A 12,969-nucleotide genomic window follows, 5' to 3' on the forward strand; every position below is an offset into this window, starting at 1 on the left:
CTTAATCCAGTCTGTCACTGATGGACATTTGGGTTGATTCCAAGTCTTTGCTATTGTGAATAGTGCTGCAATAAACATACGTGTGCATGTGTCTTTGTAGTAGCATAATTTATAATCCTTTGGGTATATACCCAGTAGTGGGATGGCTGGGTCATATGGTACATCTAGTTCTAGATCCTTGAGGAATTGCCATACTGTTTTCCATAATGGTTGAACTAGTTTACAATCCCACCAACAGTGTAAAAGTGTTCCTATTTCTCCACATCCTCTCCAACACCTATTGTTTCCTGATTTTTTAATGATTGCCATTCTAACTGGTGTGAGATGGTATCTCATTGTGGTTTTGATTTGCATTTCTCTGATGGCGAGTGATGATGAGCATTTTTTCATGTGTCTGTTGGCTGTATGAATGTCTTCTTTTGAGAAATGTCTGTTCATATCCTTTCCCCACTTTTTGATGGGGTTGTTTGTTTTTTTCTTGTATATTTGTTTGAGTTCTTTGTAGATTCTGGAAATTAGCCCTTTGTCAGATGAGTAGATTGCAAAAATTTTCTCCCATTCTGTAGGTTGCCTGTTCACTCTGATGGTAGTTTCTTTTGCTGTGCAGAAGCTCTTTAGTTTAATGAGATCCCATTTGTCAATTTTGGCTTTTGCTGCCGTTGCTTTTGGTGTTTTAGACATGAAGTCCTTGCCCATGCCTATGTCCTGAATGGTACTACCTAGATTTTCTTCTAGGGTTTTTATGGTATTAGGTCTAACATTTAAGTCTCTAATCCATCTTGAATTAATCTTCGTATAAGGAGTAAGGAAAGGATCCAGTTTCAGCTTTCTACTTATGGCTAGCCAATTTTCCCAGCACCATTTATTAAATAGGGAATCCTTTCCCCATTTCTTGTTTTTCTCAGGTTTGTCAAAGATCAGATGGTTGTAGATGTGTGGCATTATTTCTGAAGGCTCCGTTCTGTTCCATTGGTCTATATCTCTGTTTTGGTACCAGTACCATGCTGTTTTGGTTACTGTAGCCTTGTAGTATAGTTTGAAGTCAGGTAGCGTGACGCCTCCGGCTTTGTCCTTTTGACTTAGGATTGTCTTGGCAATGCGGGCTGTTTTTTGGTTCCATATGAACTTTAAAGCAGTTTTTTCCAATTCGGTGAAGAAACTCATTGGTAGCTTGATGGGGATGGCATTGAATCTATAAATAACCTTGGGCAGTATAGCCATTTTCACGATATTGATTCTTCCTATCCATGAGCATGGTATGTTCTTCCATTTGTTTGTGTCCTCTTTGATTTCACTGAGCAGTGGTTTGTAGTTCTCCTTGAAGAGGTCCTTTACATCCCTTGTAAGTTGGATTCCTAGGTATTTTATTCTCTTTGAAGCAATTGTGAATGGAAGTTCATTCCTGATTTGGCTCTCTGCTTGTCTGTTACTGGTGTATAAGAATGCTTGTGATTTTTGCACATTAATTTTGTATCCTGAGACTTTGCTGAAGTTGCTTATCAGCTTAAGAAGATTTTGGGCTGAGACGATGGGGTTTTCTAAATACACAATCATGTCATCTGCAAACAGGGACAATTTGACTTCCTCTTTTCCTAACTGAATACCCTTGATTTCTTTCTCTTGCCTGATTGCCCTAGCCAGAACTTCCAACACTATGTTGAATAGGAGTGGTGAGAGAGGGCATCCCTGTCTTGTGCCAGTTTTCAAAGGGAACTTTTCCAGTTTTTGCCCATTCAGTATGATATTAGCTGTGGGTTTGTCATAAATAGCTCTTATTATTTTGAGGTACGTTCCATCAATACCGAATTTGTTGAGCGTTTTTAGCATGAAGGGCTGTTGAATTTTGTCAAAAGCCTTTTCTGCATCTATTGAGATAATCATGTGGTTCTTGTCTTTGGTTCTGTTGATATGCTGGATTACGTTGATTGATTTGCGAATGTTGAACCAGCCTTGCATCCCAGGGATGAAGCCCACTTGATCATGGTGGATAAGCTTTTTGATGTGCTGCTGAATCCGGTTTGCCAGTATTTTATTGAGGATTTTTGCATCGATGTTCATCAGGGAGATTGGTCTAAAATTCTCTTTTTTTGTTGTGTCTCTGCCAGGCTTTGGTATCAGGATGATGTTGGCCTCATAAAATGAGTTAGGGAGGATTCCCTCTTTTTCTATTGATTGGAATAGTTTCAGAAGGAATGGTACCAGCTCCTCCTTGTACCTCTGGTAGAATTCAGCTGTGAATCCATCTGGTCCTGGGCTTTTTTTGGTGGGTAGGCTATTAATTGTTGCCTCAATTTCAGAGGCTGCTATTGGTCTATTCAGGGATTCAACTTCTTCCTGGTTTAGTCTTGGAAGAGTGTACGTGTCCAGGAAATTATCCATTTCTTCTAGATTTTCTAGTTGATTTGCGTAGAGGTGTTTATAGTATTCTCTGATGGTAGTTTGTATTTCTGTGGGGTCGGTGGTGATATCCCCTTTATCATTTGTTATTGCGTCTATTTGATTCCTCTCTCTTTTCTTCTTTATTAGCCTTGCTAGCGGTCTGTCAATTTTGTTGATCTTTTCAAAAAACCAACTCCTGGATTCATTGATTTTTTGGAGGGTTTTTTGTGTCTCTATCTCCTTCAGTTCTGCTCTGATCTTAGTTATTTCTTGCCTTCTGCTAGCTTTTGAATGTGTTTGCTCTTGCCTCTCTAGTTCTTTTAATTGTGATGTTAGAGTGTCAATTTTAGATCTTTCCTGCTTTCTCTTGTGGGCACTTAGTGCTATAAATTTCCCTCTACATACTGCTTTAAATGTGTCCCAGAGATTCTGGTATGTTGTATCTTTGTTCTCATTGGATTCAAAGAACATCTTTATTTCTGCTTTCATTTCGTTATGTACCCAGTAGTCATTCAGGAGCAGGTTGTTCAGTTTCCATGTAGTTGAGCGGTTTTGATTGAGTTTCTTAGTCCTGAGTTCTAGTTTGATTGCACTGTGGTCAGAGAGACAGTTTGTTATAATTTCTGTTCTTTTACATTTGCTGAGGAGTGCTTTACTTCCAATTATGTGGTCAATTTTGGAATAAGTGTGATGTGGTGCTGAGAAGAATGTATATTCTGTTGACTTGGGGTGGAGAGTTCTATAGATGTCTATTAGGTCCGCTTGGTGCAGAGATGAGTTCAATTCCTGGATATCCTTGTTAACTTTCTGTCTCATTGATCTGTCTAATGTTGACAGTGGAGTGTTGAAGTCTCCCATTATTATTGTATGGGAGTCTAAGTCTCTTTGTAAGTCTCTAAGGACTTGCTTTATGAATCTGGGTGCTCCTGTATTAGGTGCATATATATTTAGGATAGTTAGCTCTTCCTGTTGGATTGATCCCTTTACCATTATGTAATGGCCTTCTTTGTCTCTTTTGATCTTTGATGGTTTAAAGTCTGTTTTATCAGAGACTAGGATTGCAACCCCTGCTTTTTTTTGTTCTCCATTTGCTTGGTAGATCTTCCTCCATCCTTTTATTTTGAGCCTATGTATGTCTCTGCATGTGAGATGGGTCTCCTGAAGACAGCAGACTGATGGGTCTTGACTCTTTATCCAGTTTGCCAGTCTGTGTCTTTAATTGGAGCATTTAGTCCATTTACATTTAAGGTTAATATTGTTATGTGTGATCTTGATCCTGCCATTATGATATTAACTGGTTATTTTGCTCATTAGTTGATGCAGTTTCTTCCTAGGCTCGATGGTCTTTACATTGTGGCATGTTTTTGCAATGGCTGGTACCGGTTGTTCCTTTCCATGTTTAGGGCTTCCTTCAGGGTCTCTTGTAAGGCAGGCCTGGTGGTGACAAAATCTCTAAGCATTTGCTTATCTGTAAAGAATTTTATTTCTCCTTCACTGATGAAACTTAGTTTGGCTGGATATGAAATTCTGGGTTTAAAATTCTTTTCTTTAAGAACGTTGAATATTGGCCCCCACTCTCTTCTGGCTTGTAGAGTTTCTGCCGAGAGATCTGCTGTCAGTCTGATGGGCTTCCCTTTGTGGGTAACCCGACCTTTCTCTCTGGCTGCCCTTAAGATTTTTTCCTTCATTTCAACTTTGGTGAATCTGGCAATTATGTGTCTTGGAGTTGCTCTTCTGGAGGAGTATCTTTGTGGCGTTCTCTGTATTTCCTGAATTTGAATGTTGGCCTGCCCTGCTAGGTTGGGGAAGTTCTCCTGGATGATATCCTGTAGAGTGTTTTCCAATTTGGTTCCATTTTCCCCCTCACTTTCAGGCACCCCAATCAGACGTAGATTTGGTCTTTTGACATAATCCCATACTTCTTGCAGGCTTTGTTCATTTCTTTTTCTTCTTTTTTCTTTTGGTTTCTCTTCTCGCTTCATTTCATTCATTTGATCCTCAATCGCTGATACTCTTTCTTCCAGTTGATCGAGTCGGTTACTGAAGCTTGTGCATTTGTCACGTATTTCTCGTGTCATGGTTTTCATCTCTGTCATTTCGTTTATGACCTTCTCTGCATTAATTAGTCTAGCTGTCAATTCTTCCACTCTTTTTTCAAGATTTTTAGTTTCTTTGCGCTGGGTACGTAATTCCTCCTTTAGCTCTGAGAGGTTTGATGGATTGAAGCCTTCTTCTCTCATCTCATCAAAATCATTCTCTGAGCAGCTTTGATCCGTTGCTGGCGATGGGCTGTGCTCCTTTGCAGGAGGAGATGCGCTCTTATTTTTTGAATTTCCAGCTTTTCTGCCCTGCTTTTTCCCCATCTTTGTGGTTTTATCTGTCACTGGTCTTTGATGATGGTGACGTACTGATGGGGTTTTGATATAGGTGTCCTTCCTGTTTGATAGTTTTCCTTCTGACTGTCAGGACCCTCAGCTATAGGTCTGTTGGAGATTGCTTGAGGTCCACTCCAGACCCTGTTTGCCTGGGTATCAGCAGCAGAGGTTGCAGAAGATAGAATATTGCTCAACAGCGAGTGCACCTGTCTGATTCTTGCTTTGGAAGCTTCCTCTCAGGGGTGTACTCCACCCTGTGAGGTGTGGGGTGTCAGACTGCCTCTAGTGGGGGATGTCTCCCAGTTAGGCTACTCAGGGGTCAGTGACCCACTTGAGCAGGCAGACTGCCCCTTCTCAGATCTCAACCTCCGTGTTGGGAGATCCACTGCTCTCTTCAAAGCTGTCAGACAGAGTCGTTCGCGTTTCACAGGCTTCTGCTCCTTTAGCTGAGCCCTGTCCCCAGAGGCGCAGTCTACAGAGACAGGCAGGTTTCCTTGAGCTGCTGTGAGCTCCACCCAGTTCGAGCTTCCCAGCGGCTTTATTTACCTACTTAAGCCTCAGCGATGGCGGGCGCCCCTCCCCCAGCCTCGCTGCTGCCTTGCGGTTAGATTGCCGCAGACTGCTGTGTTAGCAAGGAGAGAGGCTCCGTGGGCGTGAGACCCTCCCGGCCAGGTGTGGGATATAATCTCCGGTGTGCCGGTGTTACAGCGCAGTATTGGGGTGGGAGTTACCCGATTTTCCAGGTGTTGTGTGTCTCAGTTCCCCTGGCTAGGAAAAGGGACTCCCTTCCCCCTCGCGCTTCCCAGGTGAGGCGATGCCTCGCCCTGCTTCAGCTCTTGCTGGTCGGGCTGCAGCAGCTGACCAGCACCGATTGTCCGGCACTCCCGAGTGAGATGACCCCAGTACCTCAGTTGAAAATGCAGAAATCGCCGTTCTTCTGTGTCGCTCGCGCTGGGAGATGGAGACTGAAGCTGTTCCTATTCGGCCATCTTGCTCCGCTCCCGTACCTATTTTTCAAACTGAATAATGTATAGGAGATACATACAGAGATTGTAAATAACCATAAAGATAATCCAGAATCTGATACAAAAGTCAGCATACTAGTCAGGTGCAGTAGCTTACACCTGTAATCCCAGCACTTTGGGAGGCTGAGGTGGGTGGATCACCGGAGGTCAGGAGTTCAAGACCAGCCTGGACAACATGGTGAAACCCCTTCTCTACTAAAAACACAAAAATTAGCCAGGCATGCTGGTGCGCACCTGTATTCCCGGCTACTCAGGAGGCTGAGGCAGGAGAACTGCTTGAACCCAGGAGGCGGATGTTGCAGTAAGCCAAGATAGTACTACTACACTCCAGCCTGGGAAAGCCTCCTTCTCAAAACAACAACAACAACAACAAAACATCAGAATACCACATCACACCAATTAGGATGGTTACTATCAGAAAAATAGATCAAAAATAGAATTACCATGTGATCCAATGATTCTACTTCTGGGTATATATCCAAAAGCACTAAAAGCAGAATCTCTCAAAGAGAGATTTGCCACCCATGTTCATTGCAGCACGCTACAACATAGATGAACCTTAAGAATGTTACTGCTAATTGAAATAAACCAGTCACAAGTCAAATACTGTATGAAATACTGTATGATTCCACTCGAATGAGTTATCTATAGTAGTCAGATTCAGAGAAGAATGCTAGTTAGCAGATGCAGGGGGAGAGAAAAGGGGCAGTTGTTAATGGCTACAAAGTTTTAATTTTGTAAGATGAAGAGTTCTGGAAATGGGATGCATAACAATGTGAATGTACTTAATGCTACTGAACCGTATGCTTCAAAGTGGTTAAGGTGGTAAAGTTTATGGTATGTATATTTTACTACAATTTTTTTAAAGTAAAAAAAAGAGTCAGGATAATGATTACCTCCGGGAAAAAAATGATACTATGATGGTTAATGTTATGTATTAACTTGGCTGGGCCATGGGCTGCCAAGATATTTGGTCAATTATTCTGGGTGTCCGTGAAGGTGTTTTGGATATGATTAATATTTAAACTGGTGAATTTTGAGTAAAGCAGCTTGCTTTCTGATATGGTTTGTGTCCCCACCCACATCTCGTTTTGTAGTTTCCATAATCCCCATGTGTCACTGGAGTGACCCCGTGGGAGGTAATTGAATCTTGGGGGTATTTACCCTCATGCTGTTCTCATGATAGTGAGTTCTCATGACATCTGATGATTTTATAAGGGGCATTTCCCCTTTGCTCACCATTTTTCCTTTCTGCCACCATGTGAAAAAGAACATATTTGCTTCCCCTTCTGCCATGATTGTAAGTTTCCTGAGGCCTCCCCAGCCATGCTGAACTGAGTCAATTAAACCTCTTTTCCTTATAAATTACCCAGTCTTGGGTATGTCTTTATTAGCAGCATGAGAATGGACTAATACAGCTTCCATAATGTCAGTGGGCCTCATCTAATCAGTTGAATGCCTGAGTAGAATAAAAAGATTAATCTTCTCCAAGCAAGAAAGAGTTCTCTAGCAGTCAGTCTTCAGACTTCACCTGCAACATCAGCTCTTCCTGGTTCTGCAGCAGACTGCCTTTCAACTCAGACTGGAACATTGGCTCTCAGTCTGCCAGTTTTCAGTCTGCCAGTCACAAGCTGAGCACAGTGGTGTATGCCTGTAGTCCTGTCTACTTAAGAGGCTGAGATGAGAAGGTTGCTTGAGGCTAGGAGTTCAGGATGTAGTGTGCTATGACTGCACCTGTGAATAGCCACTGCACTTGAGCCTGGGCAACATACTGAGACCCCCATCTCTTAAAAAAGAAAAAAATAACACAGACACACAGACACACAGACACACACACACACACACACACACATCCTATTGTTTCTTTTCTCCAGAGAAAAAATTATGCCTAATACAGAAACAATGGGGGAAAGCATTTGCAGAGCTTCTAAGGTACTTGCAATGTTCTTAACTTGAGTGGCAGGTACACGGGAGTTTAATCATTATTCTGTAAACTGTACATACATTTAATGTACTTTCTTGTGTGCACTATTCTTTTCACAATTAAAAACATTTTTTTTTTAAATCTTAGTTTGGGATGCAACCAATCTATTCACCAAAGTTCACATCTTTTTCACAAGTCTTCAAGATTTAAAAAAGAATAAATAATCTGGGTCTGATAACACTGTCTGTAAGCAGAGACTGTGTTAAATTGGTTTGGCAGACTTAAGTGGGTTACAGATCACAGATCTGTAATGGGTCATTAAGAAACATTCAGAATGTTTTGGGGTTAACTTTATGAAAGATGACTGTCCCTCATGCTGCTGAGAGAAATTTTATCCAACTACAAAGATATTGGTGTCATCTTATTTGGTATCATATCATATGGCATCTATTTTTTCCTCTTCTTTTCTTGACTTCTACTTTCAGGGTGAATTCTAACTATAGACAAACACTTCTGAAGGCCAGAACCATCATCCCTCTTTCCACTTTCCAAGGACCTTATGTGTTCTAGGCACATAAAGCCTGAGGGTGACACTGTATAAGGAAAATAAAAAATTATTTCCAGCCCTCCTATATGCCAAAGTGTTTGACTTATCCTGAATACTTTTTAACGTCTCACATTAAAACATTTTAAAGCCTCTATATCAATTTTTCATTTCAAAGTCAACATTTTTTAAATCTACAACAAACTGAAATTGTTCAATAGTATGTAGTGTGTATATATGTCAAAAATTGGAATTGAAATGGGGACTACAGAAAGCAAAGTAACTGTAGACAGAGCTGGGCAATTTCATGGCCATCTTTCAATGTAAATCACTTGCAAGTAAATACATGGAGTGAATGTATTCAATTTCCAGAGATACATTTATATGCATACAAATTCAAGTATTCTGGCTATTTCTGTAGCAAAATACAGAAAAGAACTTTGAGTCCTTAGGTAAAACAAGTTACAAAAATAATTTATCTTCTTTGAAATATTTTTAAGTGCATTTCCAAAATACTAAAAATAAATCTAGAAAATACTTAAAAATCACAAAGAGAAACCACTAGTAATCTTATTTATGAGAGAAAACTCCTAATATCTTACAGCTGAAAGTGAAGGTAATATTACAAGACCACCATTTCTCCCCCATACCCCAACCCTTGGGCATCTGTTAAGTCCACAGCTACATTTGCTATCTGTTCCAAGTATTTCCATGTGAAATAGGTGGTATTCTTTTCATTTAACCCTAAAAACTACTTCAAGCTCTGAAAGGAAAAGCAACTTGCTACTAACATGTGAAAAAAATCACCTTTGAATCTAGAGTTGTTTCTTTTCACTATACATAATACTTCCTTCAAGTAAAACAATTATCTTGAGTAGCCTACCCTTGAATTAAAACCTACTGCACACACACAAAAAACAAAAACAAAAAAAAAGCCTACTGCTATATTTAATGTTGATGAGATAGATGATTTGACTGCCAAAGGGGTATAATTAACTTATATTCCAATCAGATACTCAGCTTACAATGGGGTTACATCCTGATGAATCCTTCATACCTTTAAAATATTCTAAGTCAAAAATGCATTTAATACATAAACCTACTGAATATCACAGCTCAGTCTAGCCTACCTTAAATATGCTCAGAACACTTAGATTAGCCTACAATTGGGCAACATCTAACACAAAGCCTATCTTATAGCAAAGTGTTAAATATCTCATGTAATTTACTACATACTAAACTGAAAGTGAAAAACAGAATGATTGTATGGGTACTTGAAGTATGGTTTCTATTGAATGTGATTACTTTTCACACCATTGCAGTCAAAAAATCCTGCTGAACCACTGTAAGTCAGGGACCATCTGTACACCAATAGATTACATTGTGATTCCCTCATTGATACAGTGGGATACATGCAGCCAAAAAGGGAACGAGTTCCTTCTCTTTGGTGCTCTGCTGGTAAATAGTGGCACATGTGATTCTTGGTGCGGTGCTCTATGGGTCAGGAGGATCCTTGACCAGGTACAGTGGTCCCCGTAGTCACTGGCATCAGGGCCAGGTCACATGGGTCTGGGAATGCTCAGCTGGCTCGGAGGCCTGTGTCAAGTGGGGAGCAGAGGAAGACTTGGCTAGTGTCATCAGAATGATTCTTTTTTTTTTGTATTTATTTTTATTTTTTTATTTTTTGGGGGGGGGAGTGAGCTCTTTATTTAGACATAGCTCTGCTGAGTGGAAAGTGGGCACCGGCCCCATTAATGCTTGCTGGCTGGTGGCTTCCAAGCACGCCCCACTGCCAAGGCTCAGTTCTGCAATCTGCCACTGCAGGTCCCTAGCACAGCCCCCAGGGTCCTTAAAAGTCATCATCATCACAGATGTCAAGGTACACGTCGAAAGCCTCTCTGTTGAAGTTTCCATCAGGAGTGAAGACATATTTGTGGAAGGTCCCATCTACGCAGATGGCAATGACAGAGTTGACGTTCTTGGAAGTATTGCGACCGAAGGCGCAGATGCAAGCTGACTCAGCAGGCACAGTGAAGCTCGCCAGGCTCCACTGAGAGTCCACGTACTGCCCAATCATAGGCCCCACCTTGCCCACGCGAGCCAGCGCGGAGCGGCGGTTGAGGCGGGTATCCTTGAGAGCAAAGATATAGACGGTGCCCTTATCACTGGAAGCGCAGAGGAAGGAGTCGTCGTGACTGAAGTTAATGCAGTAGAGGGTGGCAGGGTCAGTGCCTCGGCGCAGCTCCACCAGTTTCTCCTTGGATTGTGTGTCAAAGAGGCGAATAAGGGTACCCTTCTGGGAGGCTGAGGCCACTACAGTGCCTGGCTGGTTTAGAGACACACAGGCTATGTCACTCTGATGTGCATTGATGGTGAATGGAGCAGACGAGGTGCCAGGCTTTGTGCTCGCCAGGTCCACAAGTTGCAGACTCCCACACTTGTGTCCCGGGAACACTAACAGTTGCTTCTCCAGGCTGGGGCAGAGGTCACAGGGCCCTTTGGGGTTGTCCCGGGTATCAAACTCAAACAGCTTTCGGGGATTGTCAGGGAAGGAGTACACATAGATGCGGTTCTTCAGCACGATCACGATCTTGTCATGGCGCATGCGCACAGAAAGCACTGGCTTGGTGAAGGTGAACTCCAGCACCAGCTTCTCCTTGGAGTCCTTGCCCTCCCGGGCATCGTCCCAGATCAGCACTGAGATCTCTGAGAACTTAGGGCTACTACCACCGCCCACCAAGGCCAGAAGGTTGGAGCGGTGCAGCATCTCCACCAAGCCCATGCTGCCCACTTGCTCGTGGTCCAGATGCCCCTTCTCCATCAAGGGCTCCACGTTGTAGATGCGCACACCTGTCTCCATGGCGCAACAAAAGCAGCTTTGGTCTTGGTTGAAACGCAGGCTGGTCACTCCTCGAAGTAGCTGTTGAGTCATGGTCCAGGATTGTTCCCCCTGGGATCGTGCTCCAGCTTCCTGCCGCCTTCACTGGCCTGACCCCCGCGTGTCCCTGACCCGGGCCCCAGCTGTCGGTGCCGCCCGCGGCCCGGCTTTCTGACCTCCAGAATGATTCTTATGGATAAATGAAGCAAATGAATAAATATAAGAATAATGAGGGCCAAGGCCGGGTGCGGTGGCTCATGCCTGTAGTCCCAGCACTTTGGGAGGCCGAGGTGGGCAGATCACGCGGTCAGGAGATTGAGATCATCCTGGCTAACAGGATGAAACCCCGTCTCTGCTAAAAATACAAAAAAAAAAAAAAAAATTAGCCGGGGGTGGTGGCGGGGGCACCTGTGGTCCCAGCTACTCAGGAGGCTGAGGCAGGAGAATGGCATGAACCCAGAAGGTGGAGCTTGCAGTGAGCCGAGATCACGCCACTGCGCCTCCAGTCTGGGTGACAGAGCGAAACTCCATCTCAAAAAAATAAAAAAATAAAAAAATAATGAGGTCTGAGCACCGTGGCTCATGTCTGTAGTCCCAGCACTTTGGAAGACCAAGGTGAGTGGGTCGTTTGAGCTCAAGAGTTTGAGAAGCAGCCTGGACAACATTGCGAAACTAAAAATACAAAAATTAGCTGGGTGTGGTGGCACATGCCTGTAGTCCCAGATACTCAGGATGACTGAGGTGGAGGCTGCAGTGAGCCAAGATTGTGCCACTGCACTCCAGCCTGGGTGAGACTGACACCCTGTCTCAAAAAAAAAAAAAGAATTGAGAACTAGGCTGCTGTCAGAGAAAAAGGTGTCACAAACATGGGAAGAACCAAAATAAACGCTGTGGAACAAGACTGGAATTGGGGCTATCGATGTCAACTTATGGTTCCTTATGCAAAGAAATGTGAAAAAGGTCAAAACCATGAAAGACAAACACTGAGGAAATGTTCCACCTTGAAGCTAAAGCAACATGGCGACACACACGATGAATTTTGGACTGCATAGACCTATCAAGGACAACTGGAACAACTGATGAAACCTGAATGGGATCCTATAAAATTGAATGGTAATTTCATGATTATGATTACATTATGGGGTATGTAGATGTGTATCCTTATTTTTAGAAAATATACACTGAGGTTTACATACTAAGTGGGTGATGAAGCATCATTATCTTCAACCTATTCTTATATAGTTCAGTATACACGTGGTCTGCATGTAGAAAGAAAATGATTGGGTAGATGTGCTTCACACTGACAACTGGGGCATCTGGAAAGGGAAATATAAGCATTCTTTTTTTTTTTTTTTTTTTGAGACGGAGTCTCGCTCTGTGGCCCAGGCTGGAGTGCAGTGGTGCAATCTCGGCTCACTGCAAGCTCCGCCTCCCGGGTTCACGGCATTTTCCTGCCTCAGCCTCACCAGTAGCTGGTACTACAGGCGCCTGCCACCTAGCCCAGCTAGTTTTTTGTATTTTTTGGTACAGATGGGGCTTCACTGTGTTAGCCAGGATGGTCTTGATCTCCTGACCTCGTGATCCGCCCACCTCGGCCTCCCAAAGTGCTGGGATTACAGGCTTGAGCCACCGCCCCCAGCCAATATAAGCATTCTTTACGCTATTGTGGCAACTTTTCTGCAATATTGTAATTTTTAAATGAAGTTTTAAAAAAAGGACATTCTTGGCCGGGCATGGTGGCTCATGCCTGTAATCCCAGCACTTTGGGAGACCGAGGTGGGCGGATTATGAGGTCAGGAGATCGAAACCATACTGGCCAACACGGTGACACCCCGTCTCTACTA

At 43.0% G+C, this 12,969-nt stretch overlaps 1 pseudogene across 1 annotated transcript; it reads right to left on the reverse strand.

The window, feature by feature from the left end:
- Window positions 1-9,919: 9,919 nt before the first annotated feature.
- On the reverse strand, window positions 9,920-11,330 carry LOC111547197 (annotated as a pseudogene). The gene has a single exon (XR_002733053.2). The product of XR_002733053.2 is annotated as a WD repeat domain phosphoinositide-interacting protein 4 pseudogene (transcript).
- Between the last annotated feature and the right edge of the window lie 1,639 nt (window positions 11,331-12,969).

Source organism: Piliocolobus tephrosceles, chromosome 4 (genome assembly GCF_002776525.5).
Source record: "Piliocolobus tephrosceles isolate RC106 chromosome 4, ASM277652v3, whole genome shotgun sequence".
Lineage (NCBI taxonomy): Eukaryota > Metazoa > Chordata > Mammalia > Primates > Cercopithecidae > Piliocolobus > Piliocolobus tephrosceles.